Consider the following 26227-nt stretch of genomic DNA (forward strand, 5'->3'; position numbering starts at 1 on the left):
ATAACTATCTATATCTTCTTCAAAAGTTTGCTCAGAGGCTAGAGCACTTTGACATCTTTGGACGAAGGCTGAGACAAAGGAGGAATTATTAATAATTGGGATCAAATGCTGGGAAGGGTCATTCAGTGCAATTCCCTGCTATTGCTAACAAACATATCATAAAAAACTATGATGCTCCATTTTCCCTTTCATTTTCCCTTTCCAGTATTTATACCACCCCTTCCCTGTGTATTAATCAGAAAATATGCTCCTGTTTTACTCATGCATTTCCTTCCATTTTTACTATCCTCGTCCTCAAGAGCATTCAATTTTTCCTGTGTGTTACTGTGAACATCCTCTTTATTTATGTCTCCCAACTTTCTGTCATCAGTAATTTTCATTAGCACATTTCTACCTTTTCTGGCAAGAGCATCAACAGTCATCCCGAGACCAATAATTATAAAATAACTGAAATCATTCTTCCTTCCTTCCTTCCTTCATTTCTGCATGAAGGATGGTCCAGCTTCAGTCGAAAGGGTAGAGCATCTTTGCTGTCCTGTCTAGCCTACGCCTGCCGGTTACAGGACTCTCCCAGGAGACTGACAGATTCAGGTATGGGTCTCTTGGGCTAAGGAAGTCACTGAGTCTCCCATTTTGTTAGTAACTACTCTAATGGCCAAGCATTTCTATAAAAGATGGATAGGAATGCCGTACTGCTGTTTAAAAGAGAGTTTCTAGGACTTATTTTTATATGGTGCTCAATGCATTTGTATCATGTTCAGAGCTTACCTGAGGGATTGGCTCCTGTAGGGCTTGGGACATTTTACGTGGGATTCACCTGAAAAACTGTATTTACAATCTAGGTACCTACATGTTTAGTGTGTCTCCCTTGAGTCTCCTTGTAGTGCCTGGAAAACTAATAAACATAGGGAATTTTAAGAGTGTGACTTGTCTTACCCTAAAGTCAACTGTTCGATCAGATGAATCGCATCCCAAATGCCATTGACTATTGACGAGTTCTCCGTCAACTATAAAGACAGCCCAGCCAGCTAGCTCAGCTGCAGACATGCTTAAACCCAAGCAAAACGCATCCTACCTCCAGTTTCCAGACACACTAGCAACTTCCAGAGGTGGAAGTTCGGGATCCGCTCAGGCTGCCTGGGGCACGCAGAACAGCAAAAACTTGAGTTCAGCTGCCACTAGAGGTAAGCGATGGATTAATACGGACTTTTTAATTTACTGTTTCAGACTCAGGTTATTAAATATACTCAATGACTGACAAACAGGCAAACACTGTGGTCATATGTAAGTAAACGTATTTCCTTGAAAGAGAATATCGCAGTCTTGTGAAAGAAGAGAACAATTGTGCCAACCAGTGCCACGGTGGAGATGAAGCAAGGTCCCAGAAAAGGCCACAGAGCGAGTTTGTCTGAGGCGTTTTCACGCCTCCGAGCAGCTGGGACGCCGGCTCAGGGACGAACAGGGAGACAGCGAGGACGAGAGCTTGAGCGCCGACTCTGAAAAGCCGAGCGAGGACAAGGGGTGAAACCTCCCCGCTTTCCCGAGCTAACGCCGCTTTCCACCGGCCCTTCGCCACCCGCGTTGCCTCGGGGAAGGCGGGCGGGAAGAGCCCCTGAGGCCGGCGAAGGGACGGGATGCGCCCCGCCGCCATCGCCGCCCCTGACAGGATTCGAGGAGGGGGCGGCGGGGACTAACGGGGCTCCCGCCACCTGAGGTCCCCGCTCGCCGCGCCTGCGCAGGCGGGGCGGGGCGGCTCCCTCCCCGGTTCGAGGGGCGGCAGCCTGACCCCCCCCTCCCCGCTCCATCCCCCGCAGCCATGTTAGCGTGGGGAGCGAACCAGGCGGGGAAGGAGGGAGAGGGCAGCCGCGCATCCCATGGTGCAGCGCGCCGGGAGGGCGGGGGAGCGGCCTGGAGTGGCCGGGGCGGGTAGGCAGGCAGGCAGGCAGGCAGGCAGGCAGCTGCCCGCGCCGCCGCGCAGACCCAGCTGGAGCGGGGCGGCAGCAGCAGGCGGGCGGCCTCAGCAGCCGGCGCTGGCGGGACAACTCCGCTGCTTCTTTTCCCCTCGCCTCGGCTCGTCGCGGCCCCTCCGCCCGCCGGCCGGAGGCGGCTGACCGCAGCGCGGTGAGTGCTGGCGGCAGGGGCTGCCTGAGGAGAGGAGGAGGAGGAGGAGGAGGAGGGGACGGAAGGGGCGAGGGGGACCGGCGGAGTGAGGCGCAGCGGCCCTAACTTACATAACGGGGAGGGGGGAGAGGGGTGCGGGGGGGGCAGCGGCTTCTCCTTCCGTGTCCCCCGCCTCGGCTCGGGCTGCGGCGGCGGCCCCGTCTCCTCAGGGGGAGAACCGCCCGTTCCTTCTGTATCCCTCGGGAGGGGCTGCCTTGGGCACCGGGGAGGGGGCACAGGAGACCTCTGTGTGTGTGTGTGTGTGTGTCCCGGCCACGCGTGTGTGCAGACACACGTACGTGCACACGCGAACCGCACGCCGTGGGTGCCCGCGGCCGGCGAAGCCTCCCGCCGCTGAGGGCACCCCGCGGCCGGGGTGCGAGCGAAGGGCTCCGGCCGGCCGAGGGGGAAGGCGGGGGTGGGGTGGGGTGGGCTGGGGGTCCGGGTAGAGCCGCTTCCCTCCCCCGCGGCGCCTGCGAGGGAGCTTCGTTGGGCGGCGTTGGGAGGACGTGAAGGGAACGGGAGAAGGGGAGGCTGCGGGGAGAGGTCATCTGCTGCACCGCCTGCCCCTTCCACCCCTCCCCGGGGCGAAGCCGGCCGCCCCCCTCCGCCCTGCCCGCCCGCCCGGGAGGCTCGGCCCGCGGCCGGCCTTCCCTGCTCCCCCCCGGGGCCGGGGCGGCCGCGCCGGTCCGGTCCCACCGGATGTGGCGGGAGGCGGCGAGGTGCTGGCGGCTCGGCGGTGGCGGGGCCGCGGCCCGGCGAGGCGGAGCGGGACGGTCCCTAAAGTAAACAAAGGGAAAGGAAAAGGGAGGAGGAGGAGGAGGAGGTGGCGGTGTCCCCTCGCTGCCGGAGCCGGGCTGCCTGGCTTGCCCCTGCCTCTCTCCGGGCGTGCTGGTAAATCCGTGCTTGCCTCGGAGCCTGGGTGGGAGCGCAGGGGAAGCGGTTGAGATTTCTGCTTTTTGTGTGTGTTGGGGTTTTTGGGGTTTAGTTTTGCGTTTCTGGCTTTTTTTTTGTTGTTGTTGTTTGGTTTTTTTGTTTGTTTGTTTCTTTTTTAGTTCTGTGCGCTCGGTGGAGAGTGGGGTGGTTTGATGCAAAGAGCAGCAGGGGCAGCTCTTCGGTCGCATACAGGGTTTAACCCGGGGATAGCCTCTGTAATCCGTAGTGGGGAAGGGGGAGAAAGTGTTCCTCAGCGTGGCTTTTGATCGACCACAGAAGTGCCACAGAAGTTGGATTAGATAGAGGAGCCTTTGGACTTCTTGAAGAAATTTCATATTTTTTTTTTTTTTTTTTTTGCTTGTAAACCTGATCTGGGAGTATGGTGAGAATTGTACTTCTGCAGCTGTAACAGTATCTTTCCCCTCAAATCCCTGGGACTAATTTTGAAGCGTATGCGGTATATTGCCAATTTTCACATCCATTCTCTTTCCAAACCTCCTTTACTCAGATGATGCTTTTTTGGAACAAGGGGTAGTCTTTCTCTTTGATTTCCCTTTCTTTTTTTTTTTTTTTTTTTTTTCCTGGCCGAAAGACTGTTCACTATATTGTTTCTGTGTTAGTCGACTTGCAGTCAGTCTTATTTAAGTGCTCTGAAAGCAGAGTGTATCCTGTAGGCCCTAGCACTCTTGCAGCGTCAGCCTGCAGCTCAGATTTTGGCAGTTTGACTAGGATAATAGCAGTGCTGTAGTAAATGCATTGAACAAAAAGTTCACTTGAAAGGAGGAACATTTGGGGATTCATATTGAAGTATTTAATGTAAATGCTAGCTTAGAAGTGAAGTGGTATTGCAGTGTCCCTTAATTCAGACTCCTCTGGCCTTTGGTTGTTTAATATCTGTTTTTTTTCCCTGTGTTAATTGGAAAAGTCCCACATTCCTCAAAGTTAATCTGCCTTTATCATCTCTGATTCTATTAAACCTGGGTAAGGTCAAAAGCAGAACTGGATTGGGGCCAGAAAATATTAAATGTTACATAGTTATTTGGAACAGCTTGTTATCTTACTGATGTTGTCCATGTACAAAACTCCACCACTTCCTTTCTCCACCCGGCTCCTTTTTTGTTATCTTTGAAATCAGGCTGTTATCCTACCTCACGTCCTTGTTGGAACACCTTTGCCTGTATGGTGCGATTTGTGGAGGGGGGCCACCGCCTTTGGATTTCTTAAAGCAAGGTTTATGGCTGAGATTCTGTAAAGAATGTGCATGTGTACCTTTGAGATCAGAGTCCATGCAATAAATTTAATGGACCTAAAATCTGGGGTACTGTTAACAAAGTAAAAAACCCCCAAAAGAGGAAGGAGGCACCAGTTGCTGGGAAACATTTTCTGTCACAGAACTGTAAACTCTACAGGCTATTCAACAAGAGAAAACCAGTTCTGAAATTCATTTGTCTTTTGTGTTATTAGGTCTTGTAGAACATGGCTTGGATTGATGTGTTTGTTGGTTGACCTTTTATTTTGCGGGAAGGTTAAAATGTACATGTAAAAGGAAGATGGCATGGTACTTATTTGTCAAAAGCTCTAAGCTTTATTGGGCCTTACTCTTAGGTGTTATTAAAAGTACTAAGCATGTGTAGTTCACATTGCAATCAACTAGTAGTGTGTTGGAGTACTTAATCCAGAAATGAATATTCTTAGAATAGCACTCTTGTGTCTTGAATGCGTAATTTGCTGAAATAGCATTAAAAATTGTTTCAACTTCTAGATAGCTAGTGATGTAACTTTGCTTCAAAGTATGTTACATGTTGTTGAAAGTTTTTTTGTTTGTTTGTTTGTTTGGTTTTTTTTAAATATAATGGCTTCCCACGTGATGAGTAATGGTTGAATGGGGGAATCTTGGTTTTGTAAATTCCACCAAGCTAATAGGTATTTGGGGGAATGATAGGAGGAGAGAAAAGCAGGAGTGCTTTCTGGAAATTAAGTAGTAAACCAGGTGGCTTTTATGGTTTAGGAGATTGTATTCTGTTTTTTAATGCTTCTATAAATGCGTTTTGTTTTTTGTTTTTTGTTTTTTCCCTAGTAAGAGGGTAACTCAAGAAACAAAAGTTATTTCTTGCAATTTGTGTAACAAAATGATTGTTTTTTTTCTTTCCCGGTAGGCATTGCCATGTGTAGCAGTATGGTCTTTCATATGATGTAATATTCATAGGAACAATACAGGCTATTCCCATTCCTTTTACATCTCTTAGGATTTCTGGAAGAGTCTTTTTCGCTATGGCAGAGAACTCTGTTCTCAAAGTACAGTTTTGAAGTACATTGTGTTGCTGGTTGTTCTTAAATATATGTATGTGTATTCACCTACAGGTTTTTGACAGCTGCCTGCACTGGTGTTTAAACAATAGTCATGTTTTGCAGAATATTGGTAACAATAAGGAATTTTGCTGAAAAAGCCATGTGTTCAAATCGTGTATGTTTTTAGTCTTGCATATTTTTTTGCCTTAAATTGAACACTTGTAGCTTTACAGTTGATGTAGATTATTGCGTAAAGTGCCTCTATGTTCTCACGTTCTGGACAAATTTCAATAAATTGGTAGAAGGCATTTGAAAAGGACACTCTTATGCTGGAATTCATACTCCAGATCTCTTTTCTTGTGTTACAACTACCACGCTGGGATGCTAGCAGTGAGAACGTGGGTTTTACTTACTTCTTGCCAGTAAGCTTTTGAGTCCTTATTTCGGACAGCTGTCAATGAAAATGCAAATGTGTGACTGATATTTAGCTCCATCAGATGTGGTTTCCAGATGAAATCTGTTTTTCCTCTCGTCTCGTGTTAGTGTAATTCTAAAGTTTCAAGTACCATTGCTGAGTAACATGAAAACATGGACATATTGACTTAATTTCTTGAAAAGGTTTTAATTAGAGGTCAGGATTTTAAAAAGTGCAACAAACGAATCCTTACTGTATCACTTTGAGCTCTTGTATGGAATGATAGCAGAAACGATTTGGGAACACTCAAACTCTAATTTTGAACGTACTTATTTAGCACCTGAGCTACAGTGATTCTTGTCTCCCTGAATGGTAATTTCTACAGGGTAGTTATTTTGTACTAAAAGCTGCCTGTTTTTATTTTTTTAAGTGTTTAAAAAAAGCCTAGGACTTAATGCAGATTAATGCAAGATGAGAGTTTGTAAATTGTTAGCAATTTCAGGTGAGTCTCTTGATTTGTCTATGCCTGCCACACAGGAACTTTGCAAGTCCAGTGTGTTCTACCACAGTGTTCAGTGAATGTGGTTTATTGTGTCTATTAGAAAGACATGAAGCTGAAAGAATGGGAAATTAAATGGAAGACGTCATATCCATATAGATATCTGGTTTTAAATAGTCTGTAGTGTAGGAGAGGAAGAGCTTCTGTGGAGATGATCAAGTAGATCTTTCTAAAAGCTCTTGTTTTTCATGTCCTGCTCTCCTTATTCAGGCAGTGGTTGATGGCTAATCAGATGAACTGTTGAAGAAAGTGGCTGTTGAGGGACTGAACAGCTTAAAAACCTGCAGGTTTTTTGTTGTATGCTTAAATTTTTATTCTTCCTATCCCATTCCATTGTAACTTTGTGTTCGTTCTACCATGTAAGCTTTGTAATGTAGGAGTTTGTTGCTTGCTCAAGCACATAGTGCTCCTGACACTGGGGTGCAAGGCTTGCAACTAGGGGGACTTTAGAGTGTTAGGTCTTCATGAATAGAAAATGGTTAAAAAAAAACCCCAAACCTAACTGCACAAAAAAAAAATAATCAAGCAACCAAAAGCACAGAAGACTTCAGATGGCTTGATCTGATTTTCTCTATTTGTATTAGAGCAGACACAAGAGAGACAGTTGTGATTACCCAGGTGTGTTGTGCTGAAAGGTGTATGCAAACTAACATTTGCAAGGGGCTGTTCTGAAAGCTGCCTCAGAGGGGTGTGTTGTTGGAGGGAGTTGACACAGGGCATCATGTATGTGGAAGAAACAGTTTCAGAGATGGCAGGAGAACCACAGAAGCTGAATGCTCTCTGGCTCTGACGATACTTGAAATCTGGAGATGCAGATCACTGGTGGTGTCAGTGGTTTGTAGATTAAGAAGAAATTGGAGAATAGTTTCTGAAATCTGGTTTACAAGGTTTGAATGCAATTTCTGTCAAGTAAAAATCAGAATGGGAGAGGTAAATAACAAAAGCTGAAGGCAACAGGCTTTGTTAGAGAACACTGATGATTCACTTGCATCAGGGTTAATTGTGGATACGTCTAAATTTTCTTTAGATCTGCAGCAGTCCATGGCTGAACTGGCAAAACTCTCCTGTATTGTATTTCCTTTGTCCCCTATGACTTGAAGACTTTTTTTCCACCCTCTAACTCTCTGCATTAGTTCTCTGCCATTTTTTTACCATGTTCAGTGCAGAAAGGGCATATAGAAAAAGTTTAATAGTTTTTGTTAGCTTCCTATTGCACTGAAGTATTACTTTTTTTTTTTTTTCCTCCCCTGGGAAGGGGAACTGATAAGCAGTCAGCTCAGTTTCATTTTGCTGCAGGGTTCCAACTTCATACAGTATAATATAGGTCAGTTTAGAGCTTAATCCTTAAGATTAACTTGACCCTTTCCCTGCCCATGGAACTGTAATTTAACTCATTTTAAGACCCTGGACTAATTTCCTTCCTTTTGACCAAGAGTGTATAAGCAAAACGCGTGCATCAGTTGTCCTGGAGACAGTAATGGGAGATTACATATTCTTTGCCTCTGCTATCGTTCTAGGTATGTTGATGAACAATAAATTCAGAAGCATTTAGACAGTGTATATGTTAAGAGTCCTTAAACGAGGTACTTCTCATTGCCTTTGCAGAGATTGCAGTGACGGAGCCGAGGCTGTTCTTGCTGTTCGGGGCAGTAAGAAGGTCAGAGGGCTCTGCTGGCTGCGAACTTGCTCCTGCTTCCTGCTGCCATGCTTGGGGTTTTTCATTGTTTACCCATACGTGAAAATGTGCAATTCCTGCTTTTGTTTTATTCCGTTTTGGGGGAGGGGAGAGGGAGCAGACCACCTGAGGCTATAAAGTATCTTTGGGAGGCAGAGATAATTTATCCTTTAGTCCCATTAAAGTTCTTGGGAAGGATTCAAAGCAACAGATGATTTTTTTTTTTTTTTTTTTTTTGACTGGTAAAGAGGAGCTGCTATTCTTTCCTTTTTTCTTACTGCTAGGATAGCAAATAACTTGGTTGCAAGGGGGTAGGAGAAGCTCAAAATGAGCTAAATGATATCTTTTGAAGATCTGAATGTACCTCTTTAACCAGGTACCTTGTTTTTTTCCTAGGCCTTTCTTAACACTGCAAGGAGTGTTTACTGATATAATCCATGGGATGTACAATAGCCAGCAAGGTCTCTGGTCCAGCTACATTTGATACTTAATTTCCTAGCATTGCCTTCAAGAGTAGTGCTACTGCAGATGCTAGGAAGAGACTTGTAAATCCCAGTGTCTGAGTTACACCCAGTGGTGGGGATTTATAGCAATCAATACCTGTTTCATCCTGTCTGCTCTAGGTTTTATGTTCGGTGTGAATGCTGAGGCAAGTTTGTTCTCAGTAATACTCTGTACCATTGAGATTCAGAAATTCTGTGATCTTTAAAAGAGAATTTCCTTTTACTGATTTTAGGCAGTCTTTTAAGTTCTTTTTCTATGAAAGACAATGTAAAAGCATAAAATCTGCTGCCATTTTCTTATTTTTACATATGTATCTGTTCTTGATTTCCTTTTTTGGACCAGGCAGTGTAATCTCTCTGTCCTTTGAGGGGAAAAATTTTCTATGTTTTGGTTCAGAATATTGGAATTTTTATTGCTTGCTTTTCTCAAGGAAAGGTTAATACAGAAAGGAGAAAAATAAAGTTAGTGTTTAAAAGAGCACAGTTCCTTTTCATTTTTGGTTAATTAACCAAGCTGTTTCCTAACTTTTTCCCCCCTGCTATTTCTAATAGACTTTTCTTCAAGCAGAAATTCCTTTTGCTGGTGGCTGAATGCTCTTGTGATTCTTGTATACCTGCTTATACCTCAGGTTTTGGCAGTCTCCTCTTTCATCCCCTTTGCTCCTTTACTGATGCTCTTCTGTGGTGGAAGCTGTTTAAAGGCAGGGTTGCTTCTTCATAATTGATTTTACAGTCTAGGCAGTAGCACACACAAGTAACGTGTAACAGCTACCTTAATAGTTCAGTTGCTGGAACTTACTCTTTGTAAAGAGTTAAACTTTGTACTACTTTAATTTTGTATTAGTCCTTATCGCCCTTTCTTCACCCTTTCCCCCAGCAAGTTCCAGACCTTGACGGAGATATTGTATTTTTGCCAATGTCTAGGACCTTTTGTGCCTGATACCACTGTTTTTGTTAACCGTTGGTGGAAAGAGATAGGAAACATTGATACAACCACAGTATTGGAAGTCGGGAGGCAAGAACTTTATTTCTACCTCTTCTGTGGCTTTTTTTTTTTCCCTTTTGATGGCTAAACTAATCTACCTGCTGTGCTGTTTTTTATTCCCCTTTGAAATAAGGACAGTGCTTTGCTCAGGCTTCATCCACTGGCATAAAAACACATGGCAATTCTGAAGTGCTTTCTGTAGAGGGGTTTGAAGTACTCCTCACAAGGAAAAGTAGAAACCATGATGTTGGATCCAAGTTGTTCATTTAAGGTGCCATCTTACTGCTTGGAATGAACCTCAGCATGGCCATTGCAATTAATTCACGTTTGTCAGTGCAGTTGTTAACCTTCCATGATGCCTGACTCAGAACTGCGTTTGCATTTACTAAATAAAATACACTTGCATTTTATTTTATGAGTAGGAACAAGAGCTGGTTGATAATATGTATATGAAAATGCACATCCCTTTGAGATAAGCCACGAGTTGGAGGGTTTTAAACTCTTAAGTTCCATTTTTAATTGTATTGAAGACTGTTTAATTTTGTTAGATTTTTAACTAGTTTTCTCTTGCCTGCCTTCGCCCAAGAAACCTTTACACGCTGCTGACGTGTAAGGGTCTCTTCCTTTCAATGAAGCACTCTGCAAACGTTACAAATTACAGTTTCTGTTCTTACTCTTGTGTTAACAGCACCATTATGTGAATACTGTTAATTAATGGCTAAAGAAGTAATTCTGAATTTTTATCAACTCTCATTTTCTATTTCGGGCTTAAGCACTATATCGGAGAGGCTTCTAGGTTGCAGTTGGTTTATTAATTATCTTGTCATTTTCACTTTAGTTGTATAAATCACAAAGCTGGCTGTTTTCCGTACTTGTTCTGGCACCTCGCAACTCCACAGCTTCTTCCTACTCCATATTTAGTGCATTTTGAATTTTGTTGTTCAAATGTCTGCTCAAAACATACTTTTCAAGTTCTACAAGAGCTGAGTAAGCAATGATGTGCAAGTTATTGATTGATTGGTGCTCAGTTTGTGTTTAACCTCGTTCTGCAGGTGCAGAAAAAGAAGTGCTCTACTGTGGTGTGGCGAGGGGGTAAATACTTGGAGTAATCCTTCTGCTGAGTTCCGTACTGGCAGGATTTAGTTAGAATGCTATTTTCAGTTTTGGGCACTGTACATTGAGAAAGGCTCTTCCTCTCTTATGGATACTTTAAGTAGCAGATCAAATAGCTGAAGAATATGACACACAAGAATTGAACAAATTAAGACGTTAACTTTTTTATCTCCTCTTAGTCTTAAGTTATTCACATGCATTAGGCTACTACAAGGAGGAAGAAGATAAAGGCTTATGGGGGCTAAAATAAGAAATAGTTGACTTAATAGGACTGAAGACTTGGGTTACTTATTTGGGGAGGAGGACTTCTAATGCTAAGAATAACAAACCATTGGACTAGGTTAGGGAGGGGGCTCTTGTCGCTGGCAGTCTCTAAGAACAAATGAGGGATCTGTCAGAAAGGAAATGCTATTTATCCCTACCTCAGGAGTGGCAGATTGACAAGATGACCTCTTGAGTCCTATCCGGCACTGATTTTAGTGATGCTAACAGGTAAAGAATGTGGGGTTGTTATTTTCAGGTTTACGCCGATAGTCAAAAGGTAGTTGACAGTAACCCCAGCAACTGATAGTTTTCTCTGAGCTCTCGTAAGCAAGTCCTCTCTGGTATCTTGTTAGCTGTTGCCTGAGACTCTGCAGCTTTGATGTAAATCTGTTGCGGGCAAAGCATCTTGTATTTTCTTTGTGGAATGCTGTTCTCAGTTACGGCTGTAAAGGTCACGGAGAGAAGATCCTTTCTGTAAATGAAACTGTCTTGCTCTTCTATAGATGCGGATGCTACCTAGATATGGCTTGAAAAACAGAATTATAAACTGGTTACTGGTATTAGAACAGTTAGTTGCCATTTTGTCGTACACTCACAAATTTCGTGGAAGAAAACATGCAAGACTTCTAAACTGCACAAGCCAGTTAATAAAGTGGCCTTAGAGGATGACTTTTCTTATTCCTTTTGGTATTGTCCTTTAATTAATGGCTGCATTTTATTACATATTAATAAACTGAACTGTGCTTTTGGAATAATAGAACTTTTGGTGGATCTATACTTTGTCTATCTTTCACTCTTTAATATGATAGCTTGTATTTTGTAGGCTTCCTCTTAATTGTAACTCAAATTAACTAAATTGTGACTCTGTTTTAAAGCAAGTCAAAACGTTTCTCAGCAGTTTGTCATGGAAAGAGTAAGTCACTACTGAGACTGGGAAACAGAATTAAGTAATCTTGAGTGAAAATGTGTGTGGAGACCAATTAAAATGTGGTCTGTATGCCTTTCTGTACTCAGTACAGCCTCTGCTGGAAGCTAGCATTAATGACGCACCCTGCATTTGAGATATTCTTTATGAAAGAATAAACTCATTGATTGGATAGCTTTTTAAACGCTATGTTGAAATTTAGAGGCAGAAGCTGCCAGAATTAACGTTTTAGTGCTACATCTGGGCTTTCAGGGAGCCTCTAAATTAAAAGGTGGAGCTAAGAGTGTGCATTTGTGCAGTGTGTATAAACTCTCGTAAGCTGTTTGCTATGGTCTAGGGAACTAAAAGTTGTTAAAAAAACCTGTGGTGTGGAGGCAAGGGGAAGTATCTTGCTCATCATTTGTACTGAATTCTGTTTAATCAGTTATAAAAGCACCTAGTCAGACTAGATACTAAATCTTCTTTATTGGGATAATCTAATAACTTCAGATTTACGTGGATTTCTTATTTAGCATGGCCTTTGTTAGATTTTGGCTGGAGAGGGTCTCCTCCAAGGAGGAGGGTGGCATTGTTGTTCTATACCTGAGTGTATATGTACATAAATGGGTTTGGACATATTACTTAATCAGTAGCTATCAGGAAAAATCAATCCATTTCCAGAAGTGAATAATATTCCTTTTATTTTGCCCATGTATTTTGATGGTACAGTTTAAGGATTGAAGTTTATATGAGAAATAGGTGGGGGGGGGAGTCTATGCCATATGCTTCTCTTGTGGGAATATTTTGACTCTCTCCTTCAATGCTTTGTGAATACAGATTGAGTTTCTTACTTATATTTCTTGGGTTGTGGACGGAAACAAAAATAACATAGAGCCCCTGTAAAACTTAGCCAAGGAATGGAGTCAAAAGAAGGAGCGGGATGTAACACCGAATACACTTCTTTTCGATCTTCTGCCTAGAGTTTGTGTCAGTATTTCATTTTTATAAGAAATCGAGGTTTAGTTCTCTGGTTTTCATTCCCTTGTTGCTGGAAATTTGTTACCTACATGAAATTAATAAAAAAACAAGTGGATTTCTTTAGGAGATTAGGCACCTTTAGAAGAAAATGGCGTGCAGCATAGGCGATTAAGTCTCAGATGGGGATTTAAATGAAGTGAAAGTTTAGTTGTGTCATAGGCTACAAAGCCCCTGCTTATTCAGCCTTAGTAGAAGGGGGAAGAGTTTCTTTGTGTGATGGCAGTACTGCTTGTCTCATGCTGTTTCAGTGCTTTCAGCAGCTAGCTTTATGCCTTGCTCTCTTTTCATCAAAAGAGGAGAGGGAATTCTTGGACAGGAGTCTGTATCATTGCCTTCATTTTAGAACTGAATCAGCTTTTTCTTCCCTTAAAGGCAAGCAAAACCTTTAAACTGTTTCATAATCTGAGGAGAGTATTGAACGCAGAAACTTCCCTTCCTAGGAAACAAATTTTGGAGTTCTATAATGTATTTATCTATCTATTTATCTTTTGGGAGATAAATGGGGATTGCACTAAATTTTTTCTTGCCAAGGTCTTTGTTACTTCTGTTGAAATAGGTATTGAACTACAGTATTCTCACGTGGGAGTAGGAACATTGGTCATATTACAGCAAGCAAGAGATCACAGAGTGGAAGTACGGGAAGGGTGAGGACTGCAGCAAGTTGTGAAAATAAATGTACATAAAGCACACTTGCTTTACTACCGTATTCTTGAAGTTGATAGAAGTAGTGTAATAAGGCAAGACCTTGTGGATTGCTGAGTCGAGATCAGTTTTGGAAAGGCAAGATGAAAGTGGTGAGTCTTGACAAAGGATCTGAAGCATAGTCAAAGTGAAATGGGGAGGGGGAAGCTGGTGCCCATGTGCACAGAACGGGAGTACTTAATGCACAGCTGTCACTTGAAATCTGATCGGTTTTTGGACTGAGTCTGTGTTACAGCAGTTTTAAGTGCTACGTTGAACTTGTGTTCCATGTTGTTAAATCTTTGTCTTTATAGCTGATTTTATATGATGGCCCTTATGAATAGGAGCTGATAGAAAGTATGGACTCCTTTATTTTTTGGTGTTTTTAATATGATATGGAAGTGAGATCTTACTGAAGTTTGCCCTTCCCCAATTAAGTTATAACAATCTGGTTAAAAGTTTCTGTGGAACTATTGGTGGTGAGGTTGACGATGGCCGTATGGATATGTTTTGTGGTGACGTGCTTAGGATCTATGTTTGGGTCCAATGAGACTGTTCCAAATTCTGCTTTATGGACTACGTTCTTCTGGTGTCCAAGCCACTACGCAATGTTAAGATCAAGTTAGTGCTTGTACACCAATTATCCCAAAACACTAAGGGTTTCAAGACTACTAAATCTTCACAGCATTGTGCCCATGCAAATAGTGCCTTTGAGTCAGTCTAGAAGGCAGTAACTGCCTTGGCGGTTGTGGGACTTCTCCTGAAGGCCATAGGCCATTTGTTAGCCCGCTGTACTCAGGGCTGTGTTGTACTGTTCTTCTGCAAAGGTTTCTTCTTGGTGCTACCGCTGAAGGTGCTCCAGGCAGGCCCATTACCCTCATTGCTCAAGGTGTAGAGAAGCTGTGTATATACAGTTGTTTACCCAAGGTAGAGGAGAGTATCTAAAAAACCTATATGTACTGTATAACTACCAGGAACAATAAACTGCTAAGATAACTTAGCTATAATTATGTCTCATCTCTGCTAAAGAAAGTAGTGCTTTTGTCCAGAAATTGGTGTTACCATTCTTTCCCTGCACTGGCAGAGCTCTTGAAGTCTTTCCTGTCCTCGATGATCTTCTGTGGCGTTTTCCTGTGACTTACCGTAGTGCCAAAGGGACAGCATTGGAGACCAGATCGGATCATGTTAAATGCTTTATAAGGATAAAAATGTTGCATCGCACTAAACTCTTTATTTGCTTTGCTGCTGCAGATCAGAGGTAGAAGAAGAGGGAAGTGAAACAAGACCATCTTTAGTGAGCCAGCTTTAGCTTTGTAAGGCTTGAGGTGATGAATTGCTGTATTGAAATGGGGTGGAGGATCTGGGAGAGGGTTGGAAAGAGAGGAATTTGTGAAGAGTAAATTAATGGAGTGATGAGAAAAGAGCAAAGAGGACAAATTTTCTTGAAGAACATGATCAAAAAGCATTAAAGGTAGCTGAAAGCATAAGGAAGCTGAGGAACAAACTCCACGCCTAGAAGATATTTTAAGGTTTTTCTTCTTGGATACTAGTAATAGGCTTATGTCTTCAGTGGTATGCTTGGTGAAGAAGTCAAACTGGAGAGGGAATGAAATGATACTGGAAGACAAAATTTCAGGTAGTGTATATGGAGGTTTAGATCTCCAGGTAAGATGCTCTATCATCTTTTAACTGAAAAACAGGTAGGATTATGTGTGATTTTTAAGAGGAAAATAAGGTAAGACAGAGTGATAGATAAAGCTAAGTAAAAAAAGATAAGGAAACAAATAAAACTGGACCAAATAGGTGACTTACAGACAGTTGGAAAAAGTTTAAAAAGGAATAGTTTTCCACCACAAAAAATGTGTTAAACTTAACATTTAAATATTGTCAGTTTACTGAGAACCTTTCCCTTGTGGAGAGAGGTAGAGAAATTTCAAAAGCTAGGGAAGAATCCTCCCCCCCTGCCCTGAGCAGATGTATTTGGTGTTGGTTTGTGTGGGTGGGTTTTTTTTTTTTACTTTAAAGAAATGGTTTGGTAAGAGAGAGGTTTTTTTTTTTACAAGAAGTTGAAATAAAAGCACAATATTTTCCTTAACCCAAACCACTTCTATGTTTAATCTCCGTTTTACCACTTCAGAAGCTTTCAGCATTTATCCCAATTAGAATGAGACTAATTGATGTTTTAAGAAGCATTACAACTGGTCAAACTCGAGTTGAGCATGGGAGAGTTCTTGTCACTGCTTGCTTCCGAAGTAATTGATGGATGAATTAAACCAGTGAGTAATCTGCGAGAACAAATCTTGGGAAGGTATGCCTGGAAACGGCCGTCAGCGTAAGGCAGATGAAATGATCCTGTGTTTGGATCACCTCTGACTGCATTACTCTCTTGGTAGCTAATGACCAAAAGAGAGGCCCTTTATCTCTGCTCTAGGGTTGCCGTCCAACATCAAATCACAGTAGCATGTGTTTGTACACTGAATTTTACACACATGGGTAGTTCTGTTAAAATCAGTGGGATAACTTGTGTGGAAAATTTAGCGTGCTTGTAAGTGTTTGCATTATTGATGCCTGAGCAATTAAAATAATATTTTTCTAGTATTTGTGTTTGGTGCATTTTTGATGTTGCATGTGAGTAAGTCCCATGGTATTGCACACACAATTATTTTAACAAATGCTTTAAGGGTGCTATTGATGTAACTTCCCAGAGCGGGGAAAGGTCATTACTGTCGGCCTTGGAAATTAAAAGTAGCTTTTGCCATATCAAAACATCTTTAAATCAATAACTTCATAGGTTTCTCAATCGGAGAAACAGTCTCATGAGCTATTTCCCTTTTCATAAAGGACTTGTCATGATGTCATTTGGATTGTGTTAACCGTTGGTGTGTTCACAAATTGTCCCAAATCATAATTCCCTAAAAATATTTAGAGCAGACGTGATTCTGGGGAAAGCTGTTGTTTGCCATTCAGTCTGGTAGAGTTAATGGGACAGCCGGCTGACTTAACAGATTCTGTGTTAACTTTTAAATTTAGTATTTCGAGGCAGTGTCATTCCTCTTACATGCCACCATAAAAGCAGTTCAAGTTGTCAGTGTTATTTTTCCCGATGGTATGGGTGTGTGTTTCAGGTGAGTGCCTGTGGCTCATTTCTGTGGCTTACACGTAGAAATTTAAGTATATTGGTTTTCTTATTTTTTTCAGTTTATTATAGCTTAGATGAACACTTAAAATAGGATTTGAGTGTTCTGTTCGTTATAAAAAAAAAAATCTCTGCACAGTTTCTCTTCTTTGTGTTACTTTATCTCATCAGATTCTCTTGTGGAAATCTTTCGGTGGCCTCTGTGTGTGGGGAAAATCTTAAGTAGCTAAGGTGAATAAAGATTCAGAAACAGTTCTAAAAATTGATTTCTAAGTGCTTAATATGTAAGTTTAGGCTTTCTACTGGTATGGCCTTTGTCCCTGTAGTATGTATTTGTTTGAGAGGCAAAAGAGCAAAACCAACTCTGTAGATTACTCAACTCTGGAGTTCTTTCGGTTCGATCATTTCCTTTAAGGAAAAAACCCACAACTCTTTCTGGACAGTGTATTATGTGTGTATTTTGAGCTATATCTGTATGTATTTGTTACTTCAGCTAAAATCTGGCTTGGCTGTCCTATGATGCCCATACCCTAAGGAAATAAATGCTTTTAACTAGTTCCTCCCACACACTTCTTTTTTTTTCTCCAGGGAAGCACTCTTTCTAATTCTAGATTTGGATGCTGCTAATGTTGTGAATCACTCATCAGGGTTTTCAATACTCACTGAATTGTTTCCATTAATTTTATTAGCTATATGAAAGGTTCACTTCAGAATCCTTCTTTAATCTTCCTCCTCCTTCAAAATACCAAAACCATATAACTTGTGAACTTTTTAGTTTACTTGCATGGGACCTACAGGATTTCTGGCAACTTGCTTTGTAAGATGTCTGTTTTGAGTTCAGATGTAAGCCCCTGGCTTCTCCTTCTACAAACTTCTTTTTTGTGTGTGTGTGTGCTTGTTTTTTTTTCTAAGGACTTCCAGCTAAATGATCTGCACTTGTAAAGTAGGGTATGTACTGCAGCTCGTTCCTTTGGAAGGTTATCTTGTCTTCCTAATAGGAATATCAGTTATTTGCTTTTAAGCTTGTTGGATAGTTGACTACTTTGATGTTAGGTGAAGAAAATATCCTAATCAATTCTAAATGTTTATTTCAGATTTCATGTTTCTTCCTCTGTTGAGCACCTGCTGCTGAGAGCTGGAAAGTCTACTTAAGGTATGTGGAATACCTAATGATTTCGCTTCCACACAGGGTTTTATTCTGAGTAAAATGGTTCAAGTTGAGATATTTTTTGTTTGTTTTTGTTCTTTCCTTGTAATTATTGTTGAAAATCCTGATTTGTAAACAGTGGATGTTAAAACAGAATTTCTTGGCTTGTCTTTTGCCCTGAGCCTCCTAGAACTGGCCTTTCTCTGACGTCCCATTTATGGCCCTTCCGTCCAGCCTGAGGGTTACAGAAGCGGGTATGCCTGTGCAGCAAGTAATTTACTGTGCATGGGAAGAATTTGTAAGGTGTTTTCTGACCTACCAAAACTACGTAGCTGGAAATTGGAGAGCCTTGTTTAAAACTTCTATATCACCTGTTTTAGATTACGTTAATGTTCTCCTTGCCTGAGCTGTAATGCACTTGAGAACAAAGGGGATGTGGCTGCTAGCACTTCATGTGGACTAGGCCCCTAACGGGATTTCAGGCTGTTATCTTGCAGTTTGACTTCAGAGGATTGCCTCTCCAGGATCTCTCCATATTTTCACCTTCAGGAAACAGCAGAGGGTCACTTAGCGTCTCCTGACTGTCTAAATTTGCAGGGGTAGATGTCTTTATTCTTCAGTAGCTTTTTTGCTTAACTTCTTCCTTTGTGAGTGGTCTGGATGTTAATCAGCCTTTCTTAAACTTCAGTTTTGAAGTTTATGGTGATCAGTTGCTTCTCTTTTCTAATTTCTCCCTTCCCTTTTCTGATATGGGATGAAGTTTGTATTATGCAATTAGTTTTTTTTTTTTCGAAGAAATTCCATCTGCTTTCACCATGCCAAGGAATAAGTTGAGTGGTTTAAAAAAATAGTAATCTTCAGTTTTGTCACCTAAACTGGGAAAAAACTGAAGTATTTAAATTCGAACAAAAAGCACCAGTATGGATACTTTTATCAATTAAAAAAAATTGTTGCTTTTTGTATCATGTTAAATCTGCATTATGGTTCAAATGGAAACCCAGACATGTTAAAAATATTTTCTGAACATGGAAAACTAATAGTGTGGGAAATCCAGAAAACAAGGCGGGGGGGAACAGGCCCCCTCCCTTCACTTTATCATCTATAAAGGCCTACAAATCAGACCTGTGATTTCAGGGTTTTTTATGCTTCCTTTAATTTTGTTTGACCTTTTAAAAGGAACAGCTATGGCTGTCGTGATGTCATAGGCAAAAAAGCACACTTGTATGTTTTGTGGACTGAAGCCATTTGTTCTTTGGAATACTTGGTTTGTGAAAGGCTAAAGTGAGTCATATCCTGGTAAAACCATGACAACTAAGTACTTATTAGTTTGCTAGGTAAGTATCTTGCAGTACCTTCCTAGATAAGACTTTATAGACAACCAGCCCTGTGAATAACATGGCTGTGAAATATAAAGGCAAATAAGAAGTAACAGCGAAAAATCTTAAATGTAAATTGCAAGGACTTTTGACTTGTCAGGTTTGCATTGAAGTATGTGTATTTTTTCTGGCTGGGGATTTGGTAGGAGGAAGAAATTGGTGCTACTTACTCTTTGAAACGGGTATTAGATATGCAAATACTGGAGTGTCATTTCCACTGGAAATGACAGAAGAATGTACTGAATCTCTTGCTTACCCAGCTGCTTTATAAACTGTTATTGTAAGTCTTGTATTTGTATTGCAAAAATTTAAGCTGTTACGTGTATCACGATAGTCTCTTCATTACACGATCATGTACTTTGTTCCACAGAACCAGTATCTTGTTTGGTACCAAAAATATATTTGTCTGTTCGCTGCACTGTTCAAGCCCTTCTCTTACAGGATGGCTTTTTCCTGTTAAGTCAGCCATGGTAGTGCTGGCTTTGATTAGTATCTGTGTTGGATGGAGTCACAGAATTCAGGATCAAAGGTTTCAATTTTAGGTCCCTGCTCAGACATGCCATTTTTTTGTTGTAACACTTAAAATTTGCACTCAAAGCAGATCTCTTGCTGATTTGAATAGCACCTGAAAGCACTTGGCAGTTCTGTATTTAACCCCCCAGATATCAAGGCATGTGTCCATGAAAGAGAAAAGCACGGTGATTGCGGAAAACTTGACTAAATGACCCTGCTAATGTCATCCAGAAACGCTGAATGCATAGATGACACTTAATAGCTTCAGCTCATAAAGTATTCCTTGTCTTCTTCCTGATGCTCGTTATTTACGCTGATTATTAGCGAATGCAGAAGACGTGTATCAATAGGAAGGGGTTACGAGCAACAGTTCTGTCTAGCGTTATAATTTGGACTCACTCCTCAGGCCAGTCTTTCTGCACTGAATTGGTGCAGGGGTTTTGTAGGTAAAAGTACATAAAATTGTATGGGTATTTATTGTGTGTGTGTTTTCAAAGATGTCGGACAGCCATTGACAGTAGGTGGTGCTAGCACTTCCACCTAAGAAGCAGCTTCCAAAAGATGTTCTCCTGATTGTATCCCTACTGCAAGTGACATCGGATGCTTTCCAACTTTGTGGTTTTATTTCAGTTGAAATTAAACTAGTATTTGATGAGCAACCTTGTTGTATCCAGCATAGCACTCATTCAAAACCAGTATAGCGGATCGATAAATTAATGTTCATTTTTGTCTCTTACAGTAAAAAACACTTCCCTAATGAAATCTTGAAGATCCATGCTTTCTGTATATTTTGATGTTCTGCGAGTAATCTTGTTTTAATACATCCAGGACTTTTCCCTTCTTGATACAAAATCTGATTCAAAAGACTTCAGTTTGCACTTAAAACTGTAAAGAATAACCACTCTATTCTCAAGTGTGAAGATAATTAATGTATATTGCTTCTTGCCAATAACACCTATGTGCTTATAGCTCCTCCTGCCTTCTGGAAGTGGAATTTTGCTGGGCTTGCGATCTGGTTTATTATTCTGGACTTTTGGAGCATCGGAGAAAGATTTACTTTTCCACCAAGGTTATGGTAAACTTCAACGTCTTCCAAGCAGGCTGGGTTCACAAGTGCGTGCGGTTCACCAGCGCTTCAGTGCAAAGCACGCTGTTCTCTCTGGCTGGGTTCTTGCTGTGAAGGGCTCTGTGCTCTGCCTGTATTGGCAGGTATCGCAAGAGTTTTGAAAGCAATGAACTTGAAGGTAATGAACGCAAACCATGCTGCGTGGTGCCTAATGCCTTCCTGAGCTCTGTCCTGCCCTTTGCTCAGCGTGGTGGTTGTTCCTCAGCCTGACCCCAGAGCAACTGTTGTCTCTTACATAGAAGTAACTGGGCTTGGGGAAATAAATATCAGTGCTTGTGATATTTTCCTTAGTTGTCTTATCCTTCAGTGGAGTTTAATAAAACCTCAGCCTGTCTGGATTGTCTTGGAATATGTTAGTGAGGTAGAATGAAGTAGGGTTTTAGTCTTCCCTCTGGAGGTGCCAAAGGTCTTCTGTATACCAAGACAAATTATTTGTTTTGGTTGCTAGCCCTTCTGGTAAATGTGAATAGTGAAATACAAAGCAGAAAACAAAGTTTGACTCTCTAAATAGTACTCCTTTGTAATAAAAATCTTTGGATGGCTCTGTAGCAGTACAATCTGATGATGCCAGGCATAGCCATGTAATGCTGCTGCTGCTACTTTCCAAACTGTTCAAATTGCAGATTTCCGAGTGATTGGCTTGGTTAAATATCCATGAAGCTTTTCCCCATACATCAGGGCGTTAGCCTGTACATTGCAGCATTGTTTCAGCTTGGAAATGTTGAGACCTTTTCACAGAATACATTCTTCTTGTCTTGGGGCAACTAATTTTATTTTCTTCATCCCAGCCCTGCAAACACATACCTGTTCAGATTTGTGCAACCACGTTGACATGTTCAAATCACTGAGAGTAGTTCTTATATCTGAAGTTAAGCATGTCTTTACGTGTTTTTTAGCTATTACGGTGGTAGGCTCTTATCTATAGTTGTAATGAAGGTGGATGCAACCCATTTTATCGGTCTAAAAAGCAAAACTAATTCTGTTTCACTATGGCTATTCTGTTCCATCCCACTAATGTATTTATCATCACTTCTCTAAAAATAGACGTAGAGCTCTTGGGAATGCTGGGTTATATTTGCAGTAAAGTTTGCAGCTCTATTTCTATGAGAATACTTCACTTGCTCGCTGGTAATGTATAATCCTCCTTTGATCCTGTATTTTGGTTAATGGGTTAAGGTCCGTACTGCCTGTTACTTGCTGCAGGAAGTACACAAGACTGTTTAACACTGGCCTAGGAAAGCTTCTAAAAGCAGCAGGGTATTCACCCAGGCGGCTGTTATACAAAATAATCAATGATAATGTGCTCCTCACTGCTAGGTGGCAGAATGACCTTCCAGCATGTCCAAATTTCAGATACTTAGCAGATCAACTCCACATCAGCCTTGCACCTTGAAAAGCGTGTTACCTTCCTGCTTGTAAAAAGAAAACTCGAAGGGTTTTCCAGGAACATGAAAAAGACCAAAATTCAGACCAGACCATAATCTTTTCAAGTCTTGAAAATGTCAGTTTTTACCTGTAAACTGAGTTAGGCTAGCCAGGCTTCCTTTGTGATAGTGTTTGTTACTGGTGTAGCATCTTGAGCTGTAGTGGTAGACCAGGTTGTAATGAGTGTCCTTATAAAAAAAGGAAAGCTAGTGGATACAAACGTACTAACAAGTCATAAAATACTGTGGGGGGGGGGGGGGAAAACACTGGCCAGCTTGATAGGCAGCAGGACCAGCAAGTGACAGCCCAGCGTTGGTTTGTGTGTGCTGTAGTAAAGGAAGGATCTGGGTTCTTTCCTGGCAGACGTCCATGGAGAGCTTCCTCCGAAGAGAAGCAGTCTCGAGTACACTTCCTGCAATGTGTTTTAATTAGCAGTGCCTGAGACGCAGGGAATTTCACTCCTCAGGAAATTCAGGGCTTATAAATATTGTGCTGTGCTCAAAACAGGACCTGATATTCTAGCTTAACCCTTCTCAGCATTGCATAAAGTGAAAAGATGACTTGTCTCCCTTACGTTTGGCGCCCCTTGGGCACAAGTCCCAACATAAAATTAGTTTTTTATTTATTTCCCCCTTCTCTCAGTAGTCTCAATTGTTCTTGTTCACTTTTGATTCACTAAAACCTCCAGATTTTCTGTGGTATTATTGTTTTGCTAGTAATCTCATTTTGTATATACATGGTTGGTTATTCTTACCTAGTTGCAAAGCTGGTAGAAAATCATGTGATACAGCATTAGAAGCCTTTGACGTGACGTCTTTCCTTCTCATGTATTTGTAAGACTCATTACCGGTTAATGTGAACAGCCAGTATAAATCCTTTCAAATCGGCCTGACTCCCCTTTATGTCTAGATGGTTGCAGATACTTTGGTTTGCTTATTCTCTTATTTCTTTGGGACCTTGAGTTGTGTAAGTCTTCCTCATGCATTGTAATTCTTTAGATGCCAATTTCTTTTGAAACTAAATGCTTTGAATTTGTTTGCTAAGCTTGTAGTTGAGTAGAATATATTTATAAACAGCTTTCTTCTGTTTAGTGCGCTTGTGCTGCTAACCATCTCCGTTTAAAATGTTCCAACTGGGCAACAGAGTTTTTGGCCAGTGGATTTGTGGACCAAAAGTTTTGGAAGTAATGCTGTGTTTTATTGTGCTTGAATTTCATTAACTCTATTTACAGTAACAGGAGTTGGAAGAAATAGTGGTTTATTTTTGATTACATTGTGTACTGTCCACACATACTGCTATCTTGGGTATAGAGTAGATGACTATCAGAAGTGATGTGATTGCTTTTGTTTCTTACTGGTAGCTATGAATCAGTACTTTTTTTTTTTTTTTTTTCCTGTGGCAAGAAGTAAAGCAGGCAACTCGAATTCCCTGGGCAAGATTCTGGGCAAATGCAGCTTGGGCAGTGTTCCCTTATTAAGGAGGATGAAGAGGACATGAGAAGGCAATAAGAGTCTATAACTGCACCCATAAATGAATGCATTAAATGAGATATAATGCTCTGTACCAAGAGGGAGCCTTGATCACCTAGCAGAAGTTATTAGTAGCTGTTCCAGGTACTACTGAAATACTGCCCTTGAACAACATCTGGAAGGTATATTGTAACACAGTCCACTCCCAGCCGTATTGTGGAAGGTGCAGTCTTTAAATTGCTAACCAAGATTCCTATTAAAAAAAGTAAGTCATTTCTTATTTTAGTAAAATAGTATTTAGAATGTGAAAAGGAAAAGGGCACTTCAAAAGTCATAGTTGTCAACAGGACTCCAAGCTTGGCATTCCGGGTTATATTTGTATGTGTTGTTGGCAGGTGGCTGTGTTGTCATTTCCCTCTTTCAGGATCAGTCTACTCGGTTTAACTTTCAGGATAGGACGATAAAAGCTTGGCAGGATCATAGTAGGTGGTAAGGTCCAAAGGAATTGAGGCAGCTGTGATCGTGGAGTTCTTCCTTTCAGCCTATTCCTTTATTCTAAATGATCTCTACAGGAACAATGTCCAAAAGGAACAGTAGGGTTTCTCATAGTAAAATACTCAGTGTATTTTAACTTTCTCCTGTTTCTGGAAGTCTCTTCATGTTGTTTTGCTAGTAGTAATATTCTTGGGAGTTTGAACGGTACTGCATCACAGTTATTTTAAGCAGAACAATTCAGGTTGTACTCCTCTGCCTTTAATGTATGCGAACTCTTACCCATCACCTTACATATAAATTTGAGTTGGACTCTTTATGGTGAATAATTTACCTTAGAAGCCTCTGCATAATAATTTTTGTTTTTGAAAAACACAAGCAAACAGGATGTCAACTTGCACCTGCTTTTTGCATGGTGTTAAGGGCTATGTATTAATCCTTCTTTGATACCCTATAGAGATTCCTGGGCACAGGACATATTTGTATCCAGCTTGAGTCCTTGTGCTTCTAGCTCTATGCTAAATCTTAAACAGATGTGACCCTAAATGAAGGTGGTCAGTAAACAAGGACTTCTACAGCTTTTTGGGGGGAGGCTTTTTTTTTATTATTTTTATTTTAAGAGGCCCACTTTCTCCAGGATATCTGGTGTAGATGTAGGTAGTCAATGAAGAATAGGACATCTGGTCGTGGTGGTGAAATCTGGGGTTCAGTTCAGAAGTTTCCTGTTCATAAGGTTTGAAGAAAAGCCAAGCCAAAGCTACCTGGAAGACTCGCTTTGGGGTGTGTATAAACATATGTATATGGTGTGAGACTTTCACCAGTTACTCTTATACTTCTTCAAGGAACAGGGTAAGAGTTAGTGCTCTATCCTAAATCCAGAGTTCCAGTGACGTAAAAATTACTGAATTCTAATACTAATGAGGAATTAATATTTTTGATGTTGCTTTTGGTAACACTTAGCTTTGGAGGCGTAACATAACTGCAGTGCTCTCCCTGGAATGGAGAAAGAATGACATAAGGAAAACAGTAAGTTACATTGCTTAATATACTGATGGTCTCTGTATCCATAGTGATGACAGCAGAAAAACCTGCGTAGAATGCTGCTGCCGTTACTGCAATAACTATATACAAGCAGTATGACTAATATGGGTCAGAAGATGCTGTTTTAGCTCTTTTAGCTAAAACTTCCACTTGAAGATGTCATCATACAAAGAAAATTTGGGATGGTTATATTCAGGGGAGCATCAGACTTAAAAATTAGCTGAAATGCACAAATACAGAGTTAATTGTTCTTTTAGCATCTAGTGCTTTTCTAATGCAAGTTGTGCATCCCCTAATTCTTAGTGGGCAAAGTGTGGAAGCATTAAGGTGGGGAGGGAGGGTTGTGATCAATCGGAAGGCTCATCTGTTTTTAAGTACAAGACTGCGTAATCCCTTCTTCGTTCAAGTTCCTCACCTGGTTTGTATTTTTGAAGAAAATATTTAATTCCTAAATTTGCATCTGAACTGTAAAATACTTTTGTTAGGAAAAAATAATTTCTATGTTATTTGAGCGAGTTGGGTGGAGTTTACTTGAAATTTATTACTTTAGCATGTACTTCTTTTTTCCCCTTTCTTCAAAATAATTTTTCAAGAGAAATTAGTGGGTACCTGTGAACACTTGAAAAGCAGCCTGTAGGAAAGGCCTGAAGCTTGGCCTCAGGCCTAGAATTTTTGCTCTCATAGAAGTTACCGTTAATTATAGAAGATTGTAGAAACTGAACAAAAGACTTGTTGCTTTTGGAGATGGTAAAACAACGTTTTTTCTCGGTCCTCTTAAGTAGCAGCAATGCAGAATTTCTGCAAATTGGCACATTTCAGTTAATACTGGTTTTCATCTCTGCAGCATCCACGTTTTCTGTATAGCTGGTCTGATGACTAATTGAGGTCAGTCTGTTCAGGAAATCCTGGTAACTTTGCATTTTCTTATTTTTACTGTTCTCTCGTATCATTAAAATTGCCTAAAATGTGTTTTGAAAGAA

General features: G+C 41.1%; 1 protein-coding gene across 1 annotated transcript in view; it reads left to right on the top strand.

The window, feature by feature from the left end:
- The first annotated feature begins 1965 nt into the window (after window positions 1-1965).
- Window positions 1966-26227, top strand: part of PTK2 (protein tyrosine kinase 2) — a 227826-nt gene continuing 203564 nt past the window's right edge. The window contains exons 1-2 of the mRNA XM_082317407.1: window positions 1966-2121; window positions 17753-17811. The gene's annotated coding sequence lies outside the window, so the exon portion shown is untranslated. The remainder of the gene's footprint in view (window positions 2122-17752; window positions 17812-26227) is intronic.

This window comes from Platalea leucorodia (genome assembly GCF_965183815.1).
Source record: "Platalea leucorodia genome assembly, chromosome: 1".
Classification (NCBI taxonomy): domain Eukaryota; kingdom Metazoa; phylum Chordata; class Aves; order Pelecaniformes; family Threskiornithidae; genus Platalea; species Platalea leucorodia.